This window comes from Bos mutus, chromosome 2, assembly GCF_027580195.1.
Source record: "Bos mutus isolate GX-2022 chromosome 2, NWIPB_WYAK_1.1, whole genome shotgun sequence".
Classification (NCBI taxonomy): domain Eukaryota; kingdom Metazoa; phylum Chordata; class Mammalia; order Artiodactyla; family Bovidae; genus Bos; species Bos mutus.
The window spans coordinates 130,421,500-130,435,524 of NC_091618.1; the positions used below are offsets into that span (position 1 = coordinate 130,421,500).

A 14,025-nucleotide genomic window follows, 5' to 3' on the forward strand; every position below is an offset into this window, starting at 1 on the left:
CTGCAGCCTACCAGGCTCCTCCATCCATGGGATTTTCCAGGCAAGAGTACTGGAGTGGGTTGCCATTGCCTTCTCCAGACCCGTGGGTTAGGGGATAGGAAAACTGAAATATAGAAAAGTTCCCTCTGCAACATGCAGCCTTTTCCAGGGGGGTAAAAGAAAGATAACTTGGCTCTAGTGGGCACTGTTTCCATATCTTATTACACCATTAAAAAGGACATAGAGTCCCAAAAGAACTTTTAGATCTCATTAGTTTTCTATTCAGTCCTGCCCATCAGTGGCATTAAAAGAGAACTACACAGGGAACTTCCTGAACCTGATAAGGGTCAACTACAAAAAATCCACAACTAATACCATACATGATGGTGAAAGACCAGATGTGTTCACTCTAAGATTAGGAAATAGACAAGGGTATCCATTCTTACCACTCCTGTTCAATACTGTACTGAAGACAGGACAATTAGGCAAGAGAGAGAAACAGAAGGGATCTAAGCTGAAAAGAAAAAAGACATGCTCTTGTATACAGAAAATCCTAAGGAAGTTACTAAAAAAAAATACTAGAACTAACAAACATATAAGGTTATGGGATACAAGATCAATATACAAATGTCAATATATTTCTATACACTGGCAGTGAACAATGTGAAACTAAGAAAATTTCATTTACAGTAACATAAAAAAAGAATAAAATAGGAAAAATTTAATAAAATAAGTAAAAGATTTGTACACTGAAAACTTTTAAAACATCACTGGAAGAAATTAAAGAAGATCTAAATAAATGGAATCGACACCCTAGGTTCAAGGCTTTCAAGACTCAATATTGTTAAAGTGGTGGTACTCCTTAAATTGATCTACATATTTGATATAATACATATCAAAATTTCAGCTGGACTTTTTGCAGACATTTCCTCACACTCCTCCCATTTCAAAACTTATTACGAAGTTATAGCAATCAAGACAGTGTGATAGTGGCATAAGGACAGACATTTAGATCGACGGAACAAAACTGAGAATGCAAAAATAAAACCCTCATGTGTATGGTCAACTGATTTTCTACAAAGGAGCTAACCAAGACAATTAAAAGGAACAACTAGATATCTACATACAGAAGAAGAATTAAGTTGGATTCTGACCTTGCATTATATAAAATCATTACCTCAGAATGAATCAGAGACCTAAATACAAAAGTTAAAATTACAAAATTCTTAGAAGAAAATATAGGAATAAATCTTTGTGACCATAGATTGTGCAATAGTTTCTTAAATATGACACCCAAAAGCACAAACAACAACAGAAGATAAATTGGACATCATCAAAATTAAAAATTTTGTGCTTCACTTCAACAAAGTAAAAAGAGAACACACAGAATGGAACAAAATATTTGTAAATCACTTATCTGTTAAGGGACTTGTATCAGAATACATAAAGAATTCTTAAAATTTAACAATAAAAATAAATAACCCAATTAAAAATAGGCAAAGGACTTTCTTCAGAGAAGATATACAGTGACCAACAAATGCATGAAAAGATGCTCAACGATGTTTGTCGTTAAGGAAATGCAAATCAAAATCACAATGAGAAATCACTGCAGACTCACTAAGATGGCTATAATCAAAAATTTGGACAATCACAAGTGTCAGCAAGGATGTGGAAAAATTAGAACCCTTATTCTCTATGAGTGGAAATGTAAAATGATGCAGTCTTCTGAAAGACCGTCTCAGTTCCAAAAAAAATTAAACGTAAGACTTACTATATAATCTGGCAATTCTAGTTGAAATACACATTCACACAAAAACCTGTACACTAATATTCATAATAGCTAAAAAGTGGAAATAACCTAAATGTCCTGATGAATGAATAAGCAAAATGTAGCATATCCATAAACGGAATATTATTTGGCTATAAAAAGAATGAGTATGAATGAAACTTGAAAGCATTATTCTGAGTGAAAGAAGCCAGATACTGAAGGCCACTTCTTGTATGATTCCATTTATATAAAACGTCCACAGTAGGCAAATCCATAGGGATAGGAATTTGATTAGTAGTTGTTTGGAGAAGGGACACTGGGAAGTGACTATTAATGGGTATGGGGTCTCTCTGGGCTGATAAAAATGTTCTGGAATTTTGGCTGACAATCTCTCTGGGCTGATAAAAATGTTCTGAAATTTTGGCTGACAATTGTACAACTTTGTGAATATACTAAAAACACTGAACTGTATGCTCTGAAAGGGTAAATTTTTTGTTATGTGCATTACATCTCAATAAACCTATTATAAAAAAGAAAGAAAAAAGAGAGAGAGAGAGAAAGGATGAACGGAGGTAAGGAAGGGAGGGAAGGAGGGAAGAAGAAAAATAAAGAGAGCTCTATAGATAGTAATCTGTGACGCTTAGGTCACCATCATCCTTGACAGCTTGAATGCTATCAGGTATTTAGATTTATTAGATTGTCTTTAGTTGTGCTTTTTCTTTCTTTCATTCTTTCTTTTTTAATATTGAGGTTTCAGTCCAAGTCATCCAGCCAAACAGATTCTCAAACATGTGTTTCCAACATATCAGAGTCCCTGGCCAAATGATCTGGATTCAGCTAAGAAATCATGACCCAATTCATTTTAGCTACAGATTAACAAGCACAGGGGCCTCAAGAAAATAGGTTCCCTTTAGTGCCAGGTTAATTATAATGTTGACTGCAGCCATGAAATTAAAAGATGCTTGCTCCTTGGAAGAAAAGTTATGACCAACCTAGATAGCATATTGAAAAGCAGAGACATTACTTTGCCAACAAAGTTCCATCTAGTCAAAGCTATGGTTTTTCCAGTGGTCATGTATGGATGTGAGAGTTGGACTATAAAGAAAGCTGAGCACTGAAGAATTGATGCTTTTGAACTGTGGTGTTGGAGTAGACTCTTGAGAGTCCCTTGGACTGCAAGGAGATCCAACCAGTCCCTCCTAAAAGGAAATCAGTCCTGAATATTCCTTGGAAGGACTGATGCTGAAGCTGAAACTTCAATACTCTGACCACCTGACGTGAAGATTGACTCATCTGAAAAGACCCTGATTCTGGGAAAGATTGAAGGCGGGAGAAGATGGGGAAGACAGAGGATGAGATGATTGGCTGGCATCACCAACTCAAGGGACACGAGTTTGAGTAAACTCCGGGAGTTGGTGAGGGACAGGGAAGCCTGGTGTGCTGTAGTCCATGAGGTCACAAAGAGTCAGACACGACTGAGTGACTGAACTGAACTGAATAATAATAATCAGTGTAAAAGTTAGAATGAATAACAAATGAAATGAAACACAAAGACATTCAAACATATCTTGAGGAATACCCCATTATATCACCATATTAAGAGTTCAGTTCAGTTCAGTCACTCAGTCGTGTCTGACTGTTTGTGACCCCATGGACTGCAGCACGCCAGGCCTCTCTGTCCATCACCAACTCCCGGAGTTTACCCAAACTCGTGTCCATTGAGTTGGTGATGCCATCCAATCATCTCATCCTCTGTCGTCCCCTTCTCCTCCTACCTTCAATCTTTCCCAGCATCAGGGTCTTTTCAAATGAGTCAGCTCTTTGCATCAGGTGGCCAAAGTATTGGAGTTTCAGCTTCAGAATCAGTCCTTCCAATGAACACTCAGGACTGATTTCCTTTAGGATGGACTGGTTGGATCTCCTTGCAGTCCAAGGGACTCTCAAGAGTCTTAGGAATATAAAAAAGGAGGTGTCCCTGTAGAGTGATTTTGGGTTATGCAGCACCCTTTTGAATTGCTCAGACTGCTTAATAGCATTGACTTTAGCAAGTGTCACAACATCCTTTTGGGTGGCAAGCATTGCGCTAATAGTGCTGTACAACTGCAGGTCAGACAACCAAGGGACACAAGGTTATCACACGTCTAGAAGACAGTTATGCATGAAGTTCAGATGGCCCACCTAACAACGCTTCATCCACACCTGACCCAAGTGGCATCTTCTTGGACTGATCATCTCTCTAACCGATGACGGGTCTGAGTTCCTGTTACTCTGGATTTTCCGAGTGTATCTGCCATTTCCTAAACAGATGGTCAGTATCACACTGTATCACTGTTTTTGATGGTAATAGAAATCACATAGCTAACACTTCCTGAAGAAACTGGATTAGATATTGAAAATTGGACCCTGGGCTTTTTTAAAATTTGATTTCCTGTTTCATTTCCAGAAAGTCACAGGAATATTGACAGTCTATCAAGGGTATTTTGAAATAGATTAAAATCTACATTTGTTACCTGACATATACTCTGAACATTTTAGAAGGACCTATGGGACAAGACATGCTTCTTTTTGATAGCAAAAACAGAGAGGCCAAGAGTACAGCATGGCTTATACATTTTGGGGCTCAGTTTCCTGTGTAAAATAAAAGTTAGGACGAACTCACCTCTTAGGTCCCATGCAGCTGTTTGATTTGGTCATTGTGATGGTGATTTTCTCTGGTCAGCTCAAAACCTGGGCAGGAATAGGTATATGTAGGGATAGCATTCAGCTTATTTACCAGCATATTCCCCATGCTTAGCACACTGCCTGGCACACAGCACGTGCTTAAAAATATCCTTTGAGTAAACACACATCTGCAGTATTTTGTTTTATAAAATTTTCTCTGACTGCAAAGCACTACAGTTGAAGGTGAATTTAACGTAACAGCCTCTCCCAGGAATATATCTGTTGTGTTGCTAATGTGTTGTTTTTTTTTTCCTCCAGATTTCTTTCATTCCTAATTACTCTGACTGACCATTCACAAAAGGGTATTAAGCTTTGAAGATTTCCAAACCCCTCTGGTGAGGGAATGTATATAAGTGTTCATGTGTTTCTCAGTAAATTTTAAAAGGTTATTCGTATCTGCAGTATTTTTTGGCATTTTAACGAATAATAACATATTCATATTACATCAACACTTACTTCATTGTTTTTCCTTTAAAAATTCTTTTTTAAAAATGTCAACATCTTCCCTGGCTTTATTTCGTTCATTAGTTACCAGTGCTGACTCTTTTTTCTGGCCAGTCTTCCTCCAGAAAACTTAGAGGAAGGAGATGACCTATTTGTCTTTGATTTTTGCTTCCAAAGATGCTCCGCCAAAGAACAGAAACTCCTTATAGAATGCATACGCTTCAGGGGCATCTGGCTCTGTCTTTAACTTGACAAAAATAAAATAATAAAGTTACGTTTTTCCTTCACACATTTAAAAGCCGGAAATAGATTCAGACGTACAGTTTTCAATCCATGTGCCAACCTAGCAAGCCGAGCGAAGCAGACGGCAGTGAGCAGGGCCACCTCCAGCCACCCTCGCCCACGCTCTGCCCCCCTCCCAGGGCCCAGCCTCCCGCAGCCCAGCCCCGAGCCCACCAGCTGCTCCCATGGCAGCTGCACACTCGCCTCTGGGGCTGTTCCTGAGAGTCCTTAAAACCAGAGCATCGTGGCATGACTGTGGACCAGCTCCTCTGACACCAATGCATTTCTGAAGATTATTTACTCTTCAGGCTCTTCACACTTAACCATCAAGAATGGACTAGGGTTGCCCCGGACAGCTGACTGTCTGCGTGATGTCTCGTGCTCAGTCAGTCTCCTCTGAGAACAGAAGTCAAGGACATGTTCTAGGTTCCCAGAGAGACGGGCCCGATGTGTGCCTGGGGACATCTATTACTGTGTTTTCACCCTTCAAGGAAGGAAACCTCCCAGGCTTCTGAGAATTTAGAGCCCAGCAGTGTAACATGGTTTTAACTAACAACATACATGATTCACATTTTTTCCTTCGAAAATATAAAATCAGTTCTATTAAGTCTGTTATCACACGAGTTACTGAGTGATAACTCTGGCCTGAGCTGGGCAGATCAGTCTTCCTCACTTGAGTTTGAAATCAAGACAAAATGTTCCTCTCAGTCTGTCCTGGTTTCTCCAACAGAAAAGATGCACCAAGGAACTGTGGATCAACAGTAATGGGGCTGTGCACCCTGAGTCAATAAAAATACCTGCAAAAAAAGAGGAAAGAGAAATCTATAGAGAGAAGAGCAGAGAGGAGAAAGACAGCATGCTCCCCAGCTTCCTCCTGGCTCCCTGGTTTTTGGTTCTAGTCCCTCAGGAGGCAGGGCTGCCTCCACCCTTGGCACACTTCTCTTAAATGCAATGTTAAATCTGTTGTTTAGTCACAAAGTCACGTCTGACTCTTGGCGACCCCATGGCCTGGAGACCGCAAGGCTCCACAATGTTAATAGTCGTTCCTAAAATATTGACTCCACAATTTTCTGACAACAAAGCACAGTTATAGTCCTTTTTATCAAATTCAATTATTCAAACTCTCCACAATTTTACAATATAGACATAATCCTACAATATATCTAAATAGAAAAAGGTATGTTTTTGGTTAAGAATGATACAGAGCATCACTTGCAGCTGTGCTAACCTACCAAATCACACCGCCTCAAATAAAAAACCACTTAATTCACCAAATATTTATTGGGCAGCTGCTAGAGACTCCATACCAGGTCAAAGGTTGGAGGCTTGAAAACCATTCAGACACAGGGCCTGCCTCCTAGGAGCTCTGGATCTGCTGCTGCTGCTGCCAAGTCGCTTCAGTCGTGTCTGACTCTGTGCGACCCCATAGATGGTGGCCCACCAGGCTCCCCCGTCCCTTATAATTTTAAGTGAACTGCTGCCGCTAAGTCACTTCAGTCGAGTAAGTTAAATAAGTGCACCACATCTCCCTGAGGCTCACTGGAGAAAGGATTCACTCCCGTTTAACACTGTTTTCAGTGAGCACCTCAGTGTTAAGCAATGATAATCCTAGTTTGCAGATTTCATTTGATTCATATTTCAAGAAGTTAGGCATGAGCATCAGCTACAAAAATTTCAATGTTTAGGGTTTGACCAAAATTCTTTCAAAGATGTTGGATGAGTGTTATAGAGTTCTCGGTGAGGAATAAACAGCATCTTCCAAGATGTTTAGTATCCAACCAGATGAAACAGATCACACACAATTTAACTTCCCTCCTCTGATTGTATAGAATGATACATATCAACTTTGATATGAAGTTGAACTTTTTAACCAGGCTATGTTGACAGTAAAGCAAAGTCCTATTTGTCAAAATTCATCTAGACACTGTCAAAGTCCAGTTATAATATGTTATTTTCAAAGATTAAAGTATAGAAATCTTTATATTAATATTTTTACCACTTTTATGTACTTTTATATTGATTATGCATTGAGGATTATATGTTACACTTTTAAGTTAATTTGGTGTTTGGAATAGAACTTATAAAAGTAACATCTAACTATAAATTAACACATACTTAATACATAATATTTGCATAATACAGTGAATATTTTCTGACCTAACCCACAAAGCCATTTTATTGCTAGAGTCAAATCTTTATTTTTATAATAATTTTTTTTAGACCTTTACTTGCTCTCTCAGCAGAAGGTTTAACATAGACTCTCCTCAAATTGTCTAAGACCTCAGGACTTAGTCCAAAGGAAGACAAGGGTGAATTGTGTTTCCAATTCTAGGTCTAGAGGGAAAACTCTGAATTTTTTCACTCGTACATAGTCCATTCTGCAATAATGCCTTTGCTGGTTTTGGCCCCTGCCCAGCTACAGTGAGGCCTTGACCTAGGGATCTGTAGTTACAGTTCTGTTCAAGTCCTTCACATACTCCTCAATAGGTAACCATCTTCCCCTAATGGACAGAATTGGGCCAGGGTGGCTGGGTCCCAAGGACTACATCAAATTAACAGTCTTTGGCACAGTGAAGGAAACCACCACAAAACAAAAAGGCAGCCTATTGAACGGGACAAGATAATTTCAAACACTATATCCAGTAAGGGGTTAACATCTTAAATAATTCATATAACTCAACATTAAAAAACAAACACCAGAGTGGGCAAAGGATCTGAGTTGACATTTTTCCAAAGAAGACATACAGATGGCCAACAGTCACCTGAAAAGATGCTCAATATCACTAATGATCAGGGAAATGCAAATCAAAACCAAAATGAGATACTACCTCACACCTGTCAGAATGGCTATCATTAAAAAGAACACAAATAACAAGTGCTGATGAGGATGAGGAGAAAAGGGAAACCCCATGGGCTGTTGGTGGGCTTGTAAGTTGGTGCAGCCACTATGGAACACAGTGAGGAGGTTCCTCAAAAAAATAAAAAATAAAACTACCATACAATCCAGAAACTCCAATCCTGGGTATTTACCCAAAAAAAAAAAAAAAAAAACCAAAAACCTAGAACAAAAAAAAATACTAAAAAAACAAAGAAAACAAAAATACTAATTCTATAAGAAATACACACATTAACGTTCATAGCAGCATTATTTAAAACAGTCAAGATATGAAAGCAACCTAAGTATCCATTGACAACTGAATGGATAAAGATGTGGTATGTTTACAAGGGAATACTACTTAGCCATAAAAAATGAAATCATCTGTGACAACATGGAGGAATCTAGATGGTACCACACTAAGTGACATAAGTCAGAGAAAAGCAAGTACTGTATGATCTCACTTTTATATGTAATCTGAAAAACAAACTGAAAACGGACTCATAGGTACAGAGAATAAACTAGATGGTTGCCAGAAGGGAGGGGAGGTGGGCAACATAGGTGAGGGGGATTAAGCGGTAAAAGCCTCTAGCTATAAAATAAACAAGTCACAGAGATGTAATATGCAGCATAAGGAATACGGTCAATAATACGGCAATAACTTCATACGGAAACAGATGGTTACTAGACTTAACAAGGGGATCATTTTGTAATGTATGCAAATGTCAAACCACTATGCAGTACACTATGTAATATTGTATGTTAAATGTATTTCAATTAACAAAGACTATTCAATTCTGCTTTAGAAAATAAGAGAAATGAACGCACAGGGAGAAAAGTAAAATGAAGAATTAAGGGAAACAGCTTATGAGACAGGCAAGTTTTATAAAATATGTAAGATAAGTCAGTAACTTGAGATGTTAGATGTACATAAAGTAAGTATAACGCTTAAATAATGAACTATAATGAACATACCTGGAAACAGATGGAAAGAGCAAGAAATACTTAATAGTCACAATATGCTAAATATGTATGAGGCCATGAATCATCAAACACCCACGGCACACTTAAGATACAGGGGGCACATGAGGAGTTCACTATTTACGAGGTTTTAATTCAGCCGACTATTGGCTCCTCACATCCTCTGCACAATGGATACAAGATTAAATCCATAACTGCTCATCAGGCTAATTACAGTGCAGCTGTCAGCCAGAAGCACTTGCTCCCAAACCTGTAGAGCAAGTGTGTGTTTTGACTCCAGGCACCTTCTATGAATTGGGTCACTTTGTTCAAATCTCAACTCTGGTCCACACCCTTCTCAAGGAAGATATGGACAGGACTGAGTATTCAGATAGTGTCATCTTATGAGACCCCTACATCATACCTAAAATGTGCTAACCTACCCCATCTCTCTCACCTTGCTTCTTGCTGTGTTTTCAATTGATTTAATAAGCCATGTGATTCAAGCATCTCGTTTTGGTCTGTAAGCCCTTCTGCTTTGTGAGCTCTTGGACAGCCTGCCTGCTGTTATACTTAGAGGCTTCCGTTGTAGCAAGGTAATTTCCCACACAACAATAATATTTACAAGTTTTTAGCCTGGATAATAAATGGCATCATCTTATAGACCTTTATAGCCACTTGCTCATTTATCCTACATCATATTTGTGACATACTCCCATGGAAGTTGTAGATCTATTTATTTTCACAGCTATATCCACTGTATGAATGTATCATAACATGCTCATAAATTCTTATTGATATAATGTAGGTTGTTTCCAGTTTTTAAATACAGCACCCAGTGATGCTGTGATTATTCCTGGGCACATGGAAGAGAGTCACTCTGAGAATACACCTGGGAGTGCAAATTCTGGGTCAAAGAATTTGCACACCTTTAACTCGATTAAGTATTGCCAAACTTCTCTCCAAGATGATTGTATCAAGTTATACCCTTACCAGAAGAATATGAGTTCCTACGCTCTTAATCCTAGCCAACACTTGGTGTTGTCAGACTTACACACTTTGCTGATCTAATGAATCAACGGACGAACTCTGGTTACAAGTAATAATTCTGGCAATTTAAAAGCCTTGTGGCATTTCCTCATGAGAAAAAAAAATCTGGACACATTTTGTGTCATATTTTTGGACTTTCCTATCCTTTGTTTAAGGCCAAGTAAAGTTTCCTCTTTATTTTTCTAACTCTGTGAATACCAAAGGAAAAACAACTCTGCAACAGAATTTGTCATTTTTTTTTCCCCATAGGGATTAGGGTTTGAAAGAATACCATGTTGGCTGTTTTATATCACAAAAATAACCCTCTGATTATAAAGAAGCACAAGAAAAAGAATTTAGCAGCACCCATGCAAATCAGTCTAAGTACAAATCAAAACTAAGTACATGACATAATGATGGTGGGTCAGTAGCTGGACAACTATTACTCATAGGCTGAGAATGCACTTATTTAAAAAATTCTAGAAAGTTGCTCCTTGCCCCAGAATATATACCCAAGAGGCTTGTTCCATACCTTAAATCTATTAGAAATTAATTGTACTGGGGTTGAATTTTTTTCATATTTAAGGAACTCCCAAAAAAAAATCTCCAAAAATACAGTTAGTACTTATATATTATCATCACCTTATTTGTCACATTTTTTTCAAAACCACAAAGGAAATGGGATATAGGACCTACAAGCACTATTGGGTACAAGACAGAAGCCATCCTCAATTTACTCCTCTCTCTAATCCAGCCATTTGGACAGGCGAGTCTGTGTTCTTCATTTCTTGCTTAAACCTTTTGGATGACTTCACAAGAGCCCCAGCAGTGTTCTCAAAGTGTGGTCGAGGGGTCCCTTTTGACTTCAGATGCCCTACACTAACTGTTTAAAAAATGCAGATTCCTGAGTCCCAGGCCTTACACTCAGAGTGTAAAGCCCTAGAATCTGTGTTTTCAACAAATTACCCAGTTTGATTAAAAAGAAAACTCTTTTACAATTGAGATGGATAGCTCACATTAAGTACTGAAATCATAAATATTTAATGATTTAATAAATAATTACAAAGTGAACAGCCACATAACCACAGCCTAAAACAACAAAGACAGCCTCGCCCGAACTTCAGAAGTACAATACTCCCTTTCCAATCGCCTCCCTCTTCCCTAACTGGAACTACTCTTCCAAAGGTTAGCACTCCTACTTTGATTCTTGTACTCAGTGACGCTGAGGACTACAGCAACAGGATAAAGTGCACACTGCTTAGAGTATCATGTGAAGACGCTGCATAATTTGTTCTCTGCAACCTCATCTTCTGCCTCTGTCCTCCTCGCATTTCATTCTGAAGCCACTTGGAATCAGGTTTCATTGCACAGTTACTGCCCTAATTCATTGCTCTTGTTTCCTGCTGTTTCTCTGCCTCAGTACTTGCTGGGGAGTGCCTGTACTTCCTGAGTCTTTCTATTAAATTCATCCTTCAAGACCCGCTCCACCGTCACTTTTGTGTAAGCCTCTCCTGACTTTCACCCCTGTGCCTCATCCGAGGCAGAACCTCACTCCTTCCACTGTGTGACTGAGAACATCTTACAATGTAGAACGACTGTTCTTTTACATGTCTAGTCCCCTTCTTAGACCAGGAATTAGGACAGAGGTTTATTTGCATATTTTTAAAACTCTCTTTGGTATATAGTACAGGCTTCAGTAGATGATCAATTGTTGCTCAAACAATCTCCAAGTATGCACATCTTTGGAAAAGTGGCACACTGCACAATTAATGCCTCCAGGTATATTTGGATTAGATTATATTCTTCCTTTGCTATTCTTGTTGCTCAATTGCTCAGTTGTGTCTGACTCTTTGCAACCCCATGAACTGCAGCACGCCAGGCTTCCCTGTCTTTCACTATCTCCTGGAGTTTGCTCAAACTCATGTTCATTGACTTGATGATGCCATCCAAATATCTCAACCCCTGTCACCCTCTTCTCCTCCCACCCTGTGTTTCCCAGAATCAGGGTCTTTTTCAATGAGTTGGCTCTTCATGTCAAGTGGCCAAAGTAATGGAGCTTCAGCTTCAGCATCAGTCCTTCCAATGAATATTCAGGGTTGATTTCCTTTAGGACTGATTGGTTTGATCTCCTTGCTGTCCAAGGGATGCTCAAACCCCCATCTTCTGCATCCCCTGCATTGCAGGCAGATTCTATAGCCACTGAGCCATCCACTCGTCAGGAAACAAACCAAGCTCAGACCTCAGGAGAACCCTGGGAGCCTGAGTTGGGGGTGGGGGGTGGTGGTGGTGAAAGCAAGCGAAGGAAGCGGAATGAAATGCAAAGTGGGGCAAGTGGGGGAGCCAGAATGATGTCTAGACCTCAGGGTGGGGTAGGCCATGCAGAGAAAGGAGTGGTCATGCTGCTCCAGGCGTAGCGGGGAACCAGCCTCACCGGGGTCTTCCTTTCTTCCTCGGACAAGACACCTAGCTGTCAGGCTGCCGTACGGCGTGGAAAGCCCAGACTGCTCTGACTTCTTTACAACATCTTGTCCTGCCTCTAATCGCCCCCCCTCCACTGTTCATCTGCTTCTGCGTGTCCATTCTTGTGTGAAAAATGCCACCTTGTAAGTAACCTGCCTATTTCTTGACCTTAGCATACAGGGAAGGTGGAGCATTCCGTCCTTCAAAACTCCTGCCCATCCACAGTATGTGCGAGGAGGAGTGGAGGGCGACCACAAGGGACAGAGGGGCCTTGTGCAGCTGCCCTGGCGTGCAGAGGGTCTGGATCGTACGCATCTGGGCAGCCTGCACGGGGACCTTCTCAGCAATGTAGATAGTCCTTACGCAAATGATCCACGACTGTTAGGCAAACTGAGAGGCTGGAAGGACGGGCGTGAGAATGACTCAAAGTGCATATAATCCAGAAAAGATACTGTCAGACAAAATGCAGATCTGTTATATCAGAAAGTAGTCTGAAAGGGAGCCAACACTGCCAGTTTGATCCCTGGGACGGGGGTAGGAGTGGCTTTGAGCATAGAGAAGGTCAAGGTCAGTGTGGAGGCAGCACTCTTGGGAGATGGTTGCTTGTGAAATGAAGGAAGAGTGGAGTCCTGAGAACGGCAGACTTCGGGAGACTGGGCTCCTCTTTCCTCCCCTAAAGGACCACGCAGTCTGCAGAAGGGTCCCAGCAGTACTGCACCAGTACTGTGGCTGGAGGGCCCAGTTCACTGCAGCAAAACAGGGGCAGCGAGACACGGGGACACCAGAGGCTGCCCAGAAGCCAACTTTGTCCGTTTGGCTGTGGAAGCCCAGTGGAAGAATTACCAAAGTCCCGAAGCTGCATACGTTCCTGGAGTAGGGGCACCTTCAAGAAGGTACAAGTTTATACCTCCTTAAGGATTAATCAGAAAAAGAAAAGAGGTATGACTGTAACATCAGATTAAAGCTGCTCCTAATGTTATAAATATATAAATGGTACACACACACACACATATGGCTTCCCTCGTAGCTCAGTTAGTAAAGAATCTGCCTGCAATGCAGAAGACTGGGTTGGATTTGATTCCTGGGTTGGGAAGATCCCCTGGAGAAGAAAATGGCAACCCACTCCAGTATTCTTGCCTGGAGAATCCCACAGACAGAGGAGCCTGGAAGGCTACAGTCCATGGGGTCACAAGAGTTGAGCACAACTTAGCGACTAAACCACCATACCCACACCCACACCCACACACACACACACACACACACACACACACATATATATACCAGACTGGGCTTCCCCAGTGGCTCAGAATATATATCATACATTCACATCTCACACATGGTAGGCTCTCAATATACAGTTCAGTATAGACAACTAATATCATACGAAGTGCTCCATACATACATGTTCACTGCATAAGTTCCTGATTTTTGTGCTCTTTTCAAATAGATAAACTAAGAATTTTGTTTTCATTTTTATTTCATTGTAAACTGCTTCTGAAGCAAGATC

General features: G+C 40.2%; 1 long non-coding RNA gene across 1 annotated transcript in view; it reads right to left on the minus strand.

Annotated features, from left to right (window-relative positions):
• LOC138984697 (uncharacterized) overlaps nucleotides 1-14,025 on the minus strand; it is a 95,483-nt gene that overhangs the window by 73,941 nt on the left and 7,517 nt on the right. Inside the window, exon 2 of the long non-coding RNA XR_011461966.1 lies at nucleotides 4,407-4,474. This is a non-coding gene — a long non-coding RNA (uncharacterized lncRNA). The remainder of the gene's footprint in view (nucleotides 1-4,406; nucleotides 4,475-14,025) is intronic.